The sequence below is a fragment of the Felis catus genome, chromosome A1 (assembly GCF_018350175.1).
Source record: "Felis catus isolate Fca126 chromosome A1, F.catus_Fca126_mat1.0, whole genome shotgun sequence".
Lineage (NCBI taxonomy): Eukaryota > Metazoa > Chordata > Mammalia > Carnivora > Felidae > Felis > Felis catus.
In genome coordinates, this window is record NC_058368.1 from 58,813,381 (window position 1) to 58,827,304 (window position 13,924).

Consider the following 13,924-nt stretch of genomic DNA (forward strand, 5'->3'; position numbering starts at 1 on the left):
AGACTCTCATGGGAGAGGTACTCTTTGTATACCCAGGGGGAAGGAACATCCTTATCTCCACCACAGACATGGGTACTGAGAAGAATCGAAAGGAAGCCACCCTACTAAGCTTTCCCCAGTTAGCATCGTTAGCTCAATTTTCCCAAGACTTTCCCCTCTTCATCAAACCTAGCATAAGATCATTCAACTTGAACCACTTTTTTGAGTCCTCATTCCCTTATGAAGGATCCTGTGTCACAAGAAGACTTACATTAAATAAATTTCTATGCTTCTCTCTTGTTAATACAGGTTTTCCTTGCTATCTGAAAGTACAGCAATCCTCTGAAAACTTTTGTAAACTGACATGGCTTAAAGGAAAGAAGCAATTACCGTTAATTTACAATGAAAAAATTTTCAAGCATTCCCAGACCTAACAAATAGCCTCTTTTAGGTTTTTCTGATATCTTAGAACACATCTTACTAACAGGATGCACAAAATAAATTGAGATAAAGCACAGATGATCACAAACACCATTCAAAGCTATGGTGACTTCACTGAGATGCTGAGTATAGTTGTCAGGGAAGGAGACTGGTGGGGCCACTCTTGCTGGTTGGGATATTTGCTGCCTCTACTAAGGCTAGCTGCAAAATAAACATTAAACACTATTTTTGTTTTCCATCATTTTTCAGAAAAGTGAAAATTCTCTTCTGATTTATTTTGGCCAGTGAAAACAGGTACTAATGTAGATCTTTCAGAGAAGCAAAGTGGCATATGGCAAGCTTTTGAAAAGTGGGGGATACCTGTATGTCTTTTGTTATAGGATCCCCAGACAAGAACTTGAATATGTAGAAAGAAAAGATGATTTTCTCCCTTTCAGTTTTAAAGAACACTCAAATTTGGGTGTCTGGGTGCTCACTTGGTTAAGCATCTGACTTTGGTTTAGTCATGATCTCATAGTTAGTGAGTTTGAGCCCCCCATTGGGCTCTGTGCTGACAGTTCAGAGCCTGGAGCCTGCTTTGGATTCTGTGTCTCCCTCTCTCTGCCCTCCCCTGCTTGCACTCTGTCTCTCTCTCTCTCTCAGAAATAAATAAACATAAAAAAATTTAAAGACACAATTGCTCAATATTTAATCATTATACTATTGTATTTTCAGTACTTTATGCCTGATTTTTAACCAACAGTGTGTTGAACCACATCAGCTTTTAGTTTTTTCCTGTAATTAGTAAATAAAGACCTGAGATATTTTTGCTGCTTTTACTTTTTCTTTCTTTAAACATTATGAACCCTAATGGATCTGTTTCCTAGGAAGTTGGGATACAAAAGTTAATGATTCCATGTAATAAAAGACATAAGAGAGTAGAGTGCCTCTCCACAAATTGTTTTGCTGTTACTCTTGTTGCTTTTTTTGATAATTTTCCCCTGAATACACTTACCTACTTTTACTTTGAAGTTTTGTGGAATATCTCAGCAAATATTGGAACTATATGAATGTGTATGACAGAAGGATATTCATAGGTGTGTGAACTTCTGTATCTCGATTGCCAAGAAGCTCTTAGAGAAAGAATTTCCTACTTATTGGACTGGATCTTTACAGAGAGACAGGCTTAGCTCTGAGCCCTGCCTCTTCCCATAAGCCTGAGAAAGTTTACTTGAATGTTTTAGATTCTAGGTTGGTTAACTACTCTGTAAATGTGGCTAATGATCTCTGGAAATGGCAGACCCATTAAATGATAAAAGAAAGAGAAAGTCCTTAGCACAGTGCCTTAGGCACTCAATAAACTTGAATTACCTTCCTTAACATCTGGGTTTCAGATTGCTCGTTCCTTTGTAAAGACTTCCAGATTTAGGACTGTCTTGGCTATTAAATTAGATTTAGTCATTGTGCCATCTCTTTTAATTTATTTGTTTTTCTTAATACCTCATATTATATAATTTAATAATGATTTAGAATTCCGACATCTGGGCATAAATTGACACTTCTTTGCCAATCACTAATAGTTAAAGAGTGCTTTGGATCGAGAGTCACCTTTCAAAATAGGTGATGCATTTTCATTTATCACTGAACATATTTAAATTGTCTACCATAAATTTCCCTTGGTTGTAATATCATTTTGTGTGTATTATGGACTACTGCTAAAAATAGTAGTAACAACATTTTGCTTTTATTGTTTGTGAATTTTATGATAGTATAACAACTTTGACTCTAATTAGGCAGAAGATTTTCTCAATTGTCTCTTAAGTTTGTTCTTTTAACTATTGTAAAACATGAAATAATTATGTTTCTAGCATCATCAGTCTGATTATTTTACACTAAACAGATTCTTTTGATGAACCAGCATAAGTAAAAATGATTGCAAGTGATTATTTCTGTTATCTCATTTCTTTTTCATGTTTAGTTAAGCTTACAAAAGTAACCTTTTATTTAAATGGTGTTAGCTACATTGAAAAACCTAAATTGCTATTCTAATTTTTACCTTTACTTTTTAGAGGGAGAGAGGAAAAGAGAGCACGAGAAGGGGGAGGGCATGGAGAGAGAGGGTAGAGGATCTGAAGCATCATCTGTGCTGACAGCAGAGTCCAATGAAGAGCTCAAACTCATGAACTGTGAGATCATGGCCTGAGCTGAAGTCAGACACTTAACCGACTTCCACCCAGGTGCCCCTAATTCTAATATGTATCAAAAGCACAAAATATTCAGAGATTTAAAAATACTTATGCAAAAAATTACAAAAAGAAGAAAGCGTGTTTCACCTGTGGCGTGCAATCATCAGCAGGTGACTTCTCTAACCGCTCTAAATCCAGTTTATAAAGAAAGAAAGAAAAAAAAAGAAGAGACAGTAATAGACTTTATTGCCACATATTATATTGCTAATGTTTGATATATATTTATTGTTTTCCTAGTTCTTTTTTTCACACTCAGAGATTGTCACACATTATGCATCCAACTGTAACACGCAATGCTTATTTTTATACTACTGACAGATTATTTCTTTTCCAAATAGAGGAGGCACTAGGAATCAACTGTCCAAAAACTTTTAAATAATAAAAAAATAAAGTAGCCTCAAAAGAAAAAAAGAATCTTGATTTATTTCTAAGCATAAAGAATTTCTTTGCCACTGTAATTTAACTATCTTTCCATTCTATGCTTATTTGTAACTAAAAGCTACTGAGGAAAAGTAAGATACAGATGACAATTCATGTTACGTTTAATTTTATCCAAATCAATGAAAATTTAAAAGTGAAATGGATGTAGTGAGAAAAAATAGTTAAATATTACAGCATCTTATTTAAGGCAATATAATGAAACAATTGTATTTTACTGTCGGTTGTGCCCAACCATAGATATTTTAGGTTGCAAATAATATTTTTAAAAGTTATCTCTGAACCATTTTAATCTACATAGTATTATATTTAATATGTTAAATATTGTTAGAAATATCCTAATTTGCCAAGCCCAGTAACTTATTTGGTGCTCATAATTAAAACAAAATATGTAGAAATCCTAGAAGAACAACATAAAAACAAATCAGGATTTGTCATGTTGATAAATAAGGGAAACTTACTTGAAGATTTTATTCCAGAAAATCAGTTTTACAAACAAGTGAAGAACCAGAGGAATTATTACTGGCCAGCAGTGGGCTGATAACATTCCTAGGTATCATCAGATGTCACACACCATGAAATGTTCATAGCACCTTGAGACTCTACTGGGGAGATTATTGTATGTTTCACAAAGCTAACAAACTTTGCAAAGATTTGTCCCTCACCCTTCCCCCATCTCTTCAATAGTATATATATATATATATATATATATATATATATATATACACACACACACACAATTTCTTTGGTTTAATGGCCCTGGAATTTACAGAATCACACTAAGAAAGAGATTCAGTGGAAAAGCTTTGGGTTAGGAATTTTGGACATTCCTTTTTTGTGAGTAGGTGTATGTGTGTGTATGTGTGTGTGTGTAATTTCTGGAAATAATACATTTTCTGAAGAAAAATGAAGCAGCATCAGAATACAGAAAGAGATGAAGTATTTGGATTTGAGGTGTGCTTTTGGAGGGCTGTTTTAAATGGTGTGATAAGGAAAAAAATAAATGGGATACTCAAGAAATACTTTTTCAGAATGTGATATTTGAGCAGAGACTTGAAAATGCTTAGGGGAAAGCTATAAGAAAACTGGAGGAAGGGAGAATAGTCTAGTCAAAGTAAATTGTATGTTCAATAACTTGGATGTAAAAATTAGCTTAATGTACTCAAGAAACTGAGAAGCCGAAACTATGAGACAAAAAGTAGTTGAAGAGGTAGGCAGGGGCCAGATCATACAGATTTTTGTAGCCCATGATAAGGAGTTTGTGTTTTATTTTAGTTGTAAATAACTGTTGTAGGATAGTGCTCAATTAAATGTTATGACATGATTTATATCAACGAAGAGCTGCAGAGGAGGGACCACAGTAATGTATGGAGACTTTACAAGTTCATTTCCATGATTTAGCAGCCAAAGACAATGGTGGCTCAGATTCCCACACAAAGGAAAAAGAGGTAAGATGAAGAGGCAAGAATTGGATGAATTTGGGGTATAGTTTTGGCCATAAAAATAGTGAATGAAGTTGAAAAACAAATGAAGTCTGAAAAAAAGAGCAGATTTAACAATTTTAGTCCTAAACAACTTAGATGAATGGTGATGCTGTTTAGGTACATAAAGATACTTAGGAGGAACACGATGTCAATAATTTGTGATTGATGTATCTGTTAGACATCAAAATGGAGAAGTCTGGCAGGAGTTGGTTATAAACTAAATCTCTCTCTCTCTCTCTCTCTCTCACACACACACACACACACACACACAGGTCAGCTCTGGAGACATGCATTTGAAAAGATGATATTTAAAGTGAAGGGATAGGGGCACCTGGGTGGCTCAGTCAGTTGAGCATCCAACTTTGGGTCAGGTCATGATCTCACAATTTGTGGGTTCCAGCCCCACATAGGGCTCTATGCTGACAGCTAGAAGCCTGGAGCCTGCTTCAGATTCTGTGTCTCCCCCTCTCTCTGCCCTTCCCTCACTCACACTCTGTCTCTCTCTCTCAAAAATAAACATTAAAACAAAATTTAAAGTGAAAGGATAAATGAGATCACCTATATAGTGAATATAGAGAACAGACACCAACTAATTCTTGGGTCCTCAAATATGTAAGGATGAGAAAGCAGAGGAAAAAGAAGCAAAGAGATTTAAAAAAAAAAAAAGAGCACTCATTGGAGTGGGTAGAAAGCAATCAAGAAGACTGGAATTCCTTGAAAGATGAGTTTATGTATTTCAAGAAGAAGTTCAAGAAAACTGAGGAGTAGACATTGATTGTTTTGTTTGGTAAAATGGAGGCTATTGACAAATTTGACAAATATAATTACAAGAAGTGATACATCCTCAATTTTCTCAGAGTGGGATGAAAGGAGGATGACAATCTATAAAATGGAAATAATAACCAAAGGAAACTATACCAAGAAGTTCTGCTACAAGGGAGTAGAACAATGAGACCATGATTAGAAGGGGTTAGGAGCCAAAGTTGGGTTTTTGTTTTGGAGTTTTGTTCTTTTGTTTTGTATGGGAGTATGTTTGTGAGAAGTTGGAATGATGCTGGAGAAGTATCAAATCAGTGCTTCAGTAGGAAGAAGAAATAGGTGGAATCAGTTAGCAAAACAGTATAAGGCATTATACAGAAGTATAAGACTGGTTTTGAGGTAGGATTAAAAATACTTGATCAAAAGAGTAAGGTAGAAAATTAGATATAGAAACTGAGAGGACACTAAATGTGATGGTAGGAATTTGAGGTAGTTCACTTCAAATTGCTCCAGTTTTTCAGGGAATGAAGAAAATAAGTCATCAGATGAGAATGTGGAGATAGAAGGGAAAGTAGGAGTGTGATAAGCAGAAAAGGTATGTCCTGGCTTTTTCAGAGGAAGAAAGATAAGACTGATAAATGTAATAAATTAGATGGTTAGTTCTTAGGACTTATGTTAAATTTAAAATGATAATGTGGGGCCAGAGAAGACTGAATCATTCTTTAAGCCTTATCCATTGCTGGGGTGCATGTAAGTAGAGTCAATAAAGAGTTTTTTTGTTTTGTTTGTTTTGTTTTTTTTTTGTTTGTTTGTTTTTCAGGTTAGAACAAAAAAGGGAGACACCTGCAAGGGAGTTATGCTAGGATTTACCAGATTATGTTGCAGAAGCAAACGATTCCAAAATGTCAGGCTTAACACAAAATATTTATTTTTCAATTATGTTGTGTGTGTAATACATATCAGTAAGGAGCCATTCTGGACAGTCATTTAGATGCCCAAGATAACAGTGCATCGTCATCCTTTGGCTGCCCCATCAAGTGTACAGCCTTCTCTGTCACCACAAAAGGGGAAAAGAACCTTTAGGGGATCCCTTACCAGCAATGAAATCCTTCAGTAGGGAAATTGTACATGTTGCTTTAGTTTACAGCTCGTTGATCAGAAGAATTCATTTGCCAGCCCAATACCAAGACCATTGGGAAGTACAGTAGTTGAAGTGTTCACAAAGAGGAAAGCCAGGTATTTATGAGCATTTAGTAACCACAGCAGTTGAGAGTGTATACAAATGAAAGGTTATCTGTGATAAATAAATGATTAAGGATAAGATGACAATCCTGGGATGAATAAATGAAATATTATTATAGTCAATATATTGGCATTTCCCAAAAAGAAAGAATAATGAATATAGTAGTGAACTAGTTACTGATATTTAAAAAAAAAAGCAAAACCTGTGTGGAATGTTCAAATTTCATACATTGGAAGTGGTGCAATTATGGTAACAATAGGTGTAGGAATTTACTTTTTTTAATTTGTCTCTCCCACTTACTAGCTTTGTGGCTTTAGAAAAATTATTAAACAACTCTATGTGGGATCAACTATCTGTAAGTTGAAAATTCAGGGAACTTTTCTCATATGGCTGTTGTGAAGATCAGATGGGAAAACAAACACAAAAAGCTGTGTATTTTATTATGTAAATTTTAATGAAAAATAAGTTTCATTATTATTAATAGAGATGAAATGGTAAAAACCTAACTACACACCAAAAATCTTTGTCTGAAGACAAAGAAAGCTGGAAACCTAGAGAAACTGATTTACAATATCCCTTTAAAAATAGTGCTATTTATTTTGAGATGAAGTCAATAAAAATTTGTAAAATGACTGTTATATGGTTAAATAACTACAGTACTATTGAAATGGAATGTTTTAATTTGCTGCTATCCTTAAGTCTACTTGTAATTTTAAAATTAGATTCTTTAAATAACATTTTTGCACATAATGCAAGTGTTTACATGATTTGTACCTGTTTCATTTGTCTTGCCAGTCCATTTGAAAAACCTTTGATATAACACTGAACATTTTGTTAGTTAGACGGAAACGAAAAAGAAAAGGATATCATTTGTACAAGTGACTATTTGCTGTTATTTCTACTTATCAGAGATTGTCATTCTTTAGACACTTGAGTTTACTTTTCTCTGTGAAGAAGTACACACTCCATGCTGAGTGTGTGTGTATGTGTTTCCATGCATGTGTATGTATGCTGACAAGAGCATACATGCTTGTGTTTGATAACCCACTTGGCAATATTTTCTTCTGGTTGTCTCTGCTTTGCTTTGTCTCTGCTTTGCTTGAACATTTCTTAAACACACATCATTCTATAAATAGCTGAGAAATCTACTCAAAATTTTCAAATGACGTAAGATAAAGGCATTAGAAAACAATACCGAATCTAATTCACAAGTATATTGTGTGATTATTTTATTGAAAAAAATATAGGGTCGCCTGGGTGGCTCAGTCAGCTGGGTGTCTGACTTTGGCTCAGGTCATGATCTCACGATTCGTGAGTACGAGCCCTGCATCAGGCTCTGTGCTGACATGACAGCTCAGAACCTGGAGCCTGCTTCAGATTCTGTGTCTCCCTCTCTCTCTGCCCCTCCCCTGCTCACACACACACACACACACACACACACACTCTCTCTCTCTCTCTCTCTCTCTCAAAAATAAATAAACATTAAAAAATTTTTTGAAAAAAGAAAAAATATATGGAGAGTCAGATTCAGAAAATAAAGCACAAAAAAACATAAATAAACAATGCTATTTAGAGATCATTATTGTTGATTATATTTTTGAGGTAATTTTACTTTGGAGTTCTCCTTTGCTTACATGAACATTCTGGTTTAATTTCCTTATTCAATTCCAATTCTTCTCCATATCTTATAACTAGGCACTGTAACTCTCTCTTTGGAACTACTCTGTTCATATAAATAAACAAATAATTAAGCAATAATTAAATATTTTTAATATAAGTCTACTCTGTTAATTTTTTGATATACATATAAAACCCCATGTTTCCTCAAATCAAGGAATTTAAAATATACTTTAGGGTGGTAAGCATCAATTTAAAAAAAGAATTAGGGGCATCTGGGTGGCTCAGTCAGTTGAGTGTCCCACTATTGATTTAAGTTCAGGTCATGATCCCAGCATCATGGGATCAAGTCCTGGGCGGGCTCCACACTGAGCATGGAGCCTGCTTGAGATTCTCTCTCTCTCTCTCTCTCTCTGTCTCTCTGTCTCTCTGTCTCTCTCTCTCTCTCTCTCTCTCTCCCCCCTCTGCCCTTGTCCCCTACTCGCACTCTCAGTCTAAAATTTTAAAAAGTAGAATTATTTTTAAAAATAATTTTAAAAAGTAGAATTAAATATATCAAACTTGATAAAATTGAATGGATAATGGAAGACAAAATCATTAAGATTGATGATAAAAATTAAAATTCATTCTGACCTAACATAGTCTGTGAATGACTTTTGCTGGAGAAAACATTTGAGACAATTTCTGAAAAAAATAGCATTTAATGAGTGAAAAAGAAGTAAAATATGAATTAATATTCAAATTAATAGGAATTAATATTCAAATTATTTTTTTCTTCCAGTTACAAACCTACATTCCATTTCTGGCTCTTTATTGTTTTTGAAGATGTCTTTGTCCCATATTTCCCGACCATATTTACCTTATACCATGTTTTTTTTTTTTTTAACAAAGCCAGTTTTCTTTATCTCCTAATTTAATGCTTAATAGTACCTTGTTCTCTTGGGTAAGTAAGTACCTTTCAGAATGATGGCAGTATCTTAAAATGCTACTGGGAGCAAGCAAGCAAGCAAGCAAGCATATAGGTAATTTAATAAAAATACTTGAGGCCAAAGTATACTGTTAACCAGAATTTTTCAAAAGCCCAATTAATTTATATACTAAAATACAGGATTATTCTCTTTTTAATTTTTTTTTTAAATTTTTATTTTGAGAGCAAGAAAGAGACAGCCAGGGAGGGGCAGAGAGAGAGGGAGAGAGAGAATCCCAAATAGGCTTTGCGCTGACAGCACAGAGCCTAATCCAGGTCTGGAACCCATGGAACCATGAGATCATGACCTGAGCTGAGACCAAGAGTCAGACACTTAACCGACTGAGCCACCCAGGTACCCCAGGATTATTCTTTTAATACTCATTTTATCATTGACTCACAACTTTTGGTGTTTTTTCCTTTAGATCGTTGTTATCTTCCTAACTTCTTATTTTACTAATTGTTTTCGAAATTTCTCTATACTTCTATATTAAAAAGTTTGTCAAAAAATTATCTGAAACTTGAACATAGACAAAATTTAAACCACATCTTTTCTGTGTTTATGGGATTTAATGTCTCCCAACGATTATCTAGATTGTAGGAGAATGTATTTAACTCTTTTTTTAAATTTATTATTAATTAAAGGCTTCAGCCTTAGACAGCCCACAGGTTAATTTGTAGATTTTTGTCCAGTAGAGATGCAAATAATTGGTGTCTAGTGGAATGAAATAGCCCTGTAATTAGTAATTTATAGCCCTTTTGGACATTTGGCAGCTCCTTTTTATCTAACCCAGCAATTTTGCCATTTATAAGAAGTTTAGCTTTTTAAATGCTCTTTGAACCAGTAATTAATTAATGTTTTAAAATATTTGACATGCATTCAATTCATATTTATATGGGACCTATGATTTGAATTCTTGACAATTATTTTAATTATATTTTAACACCTTTCAACAGCATGAGTCTTCTCTATATTGACTTTTCAGGATCCTTGGTTCCTTTTTTGTATGCTATAATTAAGAAATGCTCATCATTTTGGTTATAAAAGTCCTTGTACTTGTTTCATAGTTTGAATTTAGTATGTGAGAAATACCTAGGAAGGACAGAGGATGCTGTCCTAACTATTAACCTGGCAGGTGATGCTTTAGTTATAAAGCACACCTATTGCTTCTCAAGATTTTCACTTGATCATGAGCTTAGAGGAGAGACAGAAATGAAGGATTGTGCATGTAAGAACATCATGCTTCTGATAGTGCAAATTTCCTGGAGGTATTGTATATGTAGAGAAGTCTTCATAGCAATCCACTGAATTTTCTTCTGAACCTGGGGAATTAATGTTCCTTCATCTCCCCTTCAGTCAGCAGTCTTTCTCATCCCCAGGTCCAAACACATAAAAATAGTATAATATCCCATACTTTCCATCTTTCTTGTCTATCACCAAGGCAAGCATACAGCCCTTTTGTGGTGTTCTGACTCATTTATTACAGCCAATTATTTGACAAAGAGCCAAAAACAAAGAAAAACTAAATAGAGGGTTTTAAAAAAAGTCTTATAATAAAACTGTCTTTGGTTTCACTTGAATTCTGCAGGTACCAGGATCTGTCACTTCTTTATTTATATCCCTTTAACCATCTTTCCTCTCCAGGATCATGATCGAATTTACCTGACAGGTAACCCTATCACTCTTCAGTCTGTGATGTATGCTGTGATGCCATGCTCAGATCTCTTTTCAGGAATGAAGAACTTATTGCCTCAGCTGATAAGAATGTTGTCAGAATACAACCTTTAGTTTTTGGTTCTCTTCTGAGATGCCTCAGCTAGAAAGATCTCTCTCAAGTCTCCCTGCACCACATTCGATGATTAGCCAATGGGGAGCTATAAAGGCCACGCCATGTAGATCAAATTCATGACAGCTCTGAGGGCGACTGAGTGGCTCAGTCAGTTAAGCGTCCAACTTCAGCTCAGGTCATGCTCTTGGGGTTTGTGGGTTTGCGCCCTGTGTCTGGCTCTGTGCTGATAGCTCAGAACCTGGAGCCTGCTTCAGGTTCTGTGTCTGAGTTTCTCTCTGCCCCTCTCCTGCTTGCACTCTGTCACTCTCTCTCAAAATAAATAAAAACAAACAAAAAATTAATGACAACTCCGTAGATCTGTTGCATTTCTGGAACACCCCGAAACCTAAGCTAAGGACATGGTTGGGACTGTATCACAGCTTAATTTCTCCCTGTACCTGGGATACTTCTCTTCTGTAACTCCCACAGGTGTTGATTCCAAGGGTACTCACAAATGAATCTTCTGCAAGAGCACTTCCTAATAATCTTTATCTGTTAGTTGGTTTCCACCAGAACCCAACCTGTGACTGCAACACAGACTCAGAGTATCTAAGATAAAGGTTGTATAGATAATCATGATTGGTGTTCTCATATACAAAGAACTAAATTAGAGGGGCGCCTGGGTGGCGCAGTCGGTTAAGCGTCCGACTTCAGCCAGGTCACGATCTCGCGGTCCCTGAGTTCGAGCCCCGCGTCAGGCTCTGGGCTGATGGCTCAGAGCCTGGAGCCTGTTTCCGATTCTGTGTCTCCCTCTCTCTCTGCCCCTCCCCCGTTCATGCTCTGTCTCTCTCTGTCCCAAAAATAAATAAAAACAATGAAAAAAATTAAAATAAAAGAACTAAATTAGAGCCATCTGTATTTCAAAAAAACTATCCAAACTTCCCTTCTCTTCCTCCTCCTTAAAATGATGGCTGAACCTGGTGTTTTACCAAAGATGTTGTCTGAGGATTCTGAGGTGGTGACAAAAGAGAATGACCAGAGGAGGAAGAGGCAGAGAACAGGAAATGTAGACGAGAAAAAAGCTGTGAGTTATGTCCAGTGTTGACAAGAGATAGCACAGTAATGGGAATTTAGTTGTCCTTTCTTCCCATTTATATCTCCTTGCAGTCATTGCTATTACTACAGAGTTACACCTTGGACCAGTGTTACAAAAACTTGGAAGTAGATTTTCCATCAGTGAGATGGAACTTTGAAGATGGGGTAGAGAGGAGACAGAATTTTCAAGCAGTAGGAGAAGGACTGTCAAGAGATTAAATAGAATTCCCATGGTCATTAGCCTAAAGGAGGCAAGGAAGGAAATAATGTATATTTAAGACATGTATCAGTTGGAAAAGATCAGAGCAGTCTACATTTTTATATGCCAGAATGACACTATACCTTCTATCCAAAGACAAACTGACAAGCTTAGAGGGCACTAGTGTGTGTGTGTGTGTGTGTGTGTGTGTGTGTGTGTGTGTGTGTGTGTGTTTCTATTAAAAAGAAATGAATGTAAAGAAATGAATGTTCATATGAAATATCTATGTTACTTTGAGATATAGACTTTGAGATTGGACTTCTGCTAAATGAATTCACCAGGTTAGGCAGCATTCATTGGCTTCAAGTTCTGAGAAAGGTAACAATGTGGAGATGTCCTCTCTTTACGTTAGTTATTGTTTCACAGCTATTGCTTCATCCCCTTTTTTACTAATCACCACTCACCATATGATCAGTTTCATCACGTAGAGGGCTCATTAGTTGCAACTGGATTTGTGCTTGCTCGTCATACTGGCATTTTTCCATACCAAAATGATCCATTAATCGGTGTTTTTCAAATTAAATCATCCCCGTTTAAGAGATTCCAAAAAATTAGAATAAATAAAAACTAATTATTGCTATAGGCCAATTTGAGTGACCTCTGCACACCCCTCCAAACTTGTATCCATCAGTTTTCCTCTTTATTACTTTCTTCAGCCACATTAGCCTTCTTATTATACTTCAAATATTCCAAACTTATTTCTACATATGTTCTTGTCTCTGCCCACAAAATCCTTCTCCCAAATCCATAATTATATTTCTTCATTTACTGATAGCTTCATTATCATCCAAGAGAGGATTTCTCTAACCATCATGTAAATTTGGTCTCATCTCCACAATTTATTTAATTTTTCTCACCCTTTACTTTATTAAAATTTATTTTACAGAATTTATCATGATTTTAAATGCTTATTGTCATTTGACTCCACTGAATTTATGAGAGTAGGTATTCTTCTGTCACCTTCATCAATCAATCCTTAGCGCCTGGCACGTAGAAGTCAGTCAACAAGTGTATTAGGGTTCTCCTTCTCTGGAGAATCACTAGTGTGTGTGTGTGTGTGTGTGTGTGTGTGTGTGTGTGTGTGTACATATACAAAGAGATTTATTTTAAGTAATTGGTTTACATGTTTGTGAGGGATGACAAGTACGTAATCTGTAGAACAGCCCAGTAGCCTGGAAATTGAGACAATCAATGTTGCAGTTGTAAGCCTGAAATCTGCAGACTTACCTATGCAGGGTTTCTATGATGCAGTCTTGAGGCAAAATCGCTGCTTCTTCAGGAAACTTCAGTCTTTGTTCTTGAGGCTTTCTACCAGTGAAATGAAGCCCACTCACATTATGAAGGGTAAATCTACCAATTTAAAAGTTAATCACATCTAAATAATACCTGTACAGCAACATCTAGACAAATGTTTTACCAAACAACTGGACAATATTGTCTAGCCCAGTTCACACATAAAATTAACAATCAGAACAAATACCTGTTTAAGCAAGTCAATTTTATTTTAATCAATTATTTAATGTATTGTTAATGCAGTGATGAATTAGTTAATGTGCTAAGCAATCAAGCTCATTTCTTTGTAGTCTATTTTCATGTCAGAGTACATAGATAATGCAATTAGGTCCCAGTTGGAGGTTTTTTAACTTTG

The 13,924-nt window shown here is 35.5% G+C and overlaps 1 long non-coding RNA gene across 1 annotated transcript in view; it reads right to left on the reverse strand.

Moving 5' to 3' along the window:
• The window catches only part of LOC111560056, a 40,178-nt gene extending 26,473 nt beyond the window's left edge, over nucleotides 1-13,705 (reverse strand). Inside the window, exon 1 of the long non-coding RNA XR_002741542.2 lies at nucleotides 13,504-13,705. This is a non-coding gene — a long non-coding RNA (uncharacterized LOC111560056). The remainder of the gene's footprint in view (nucleotides 1-13,503) is intronic.
• Nucleotides 13,706-13,924: the final 219 nt, after the last annotated feature.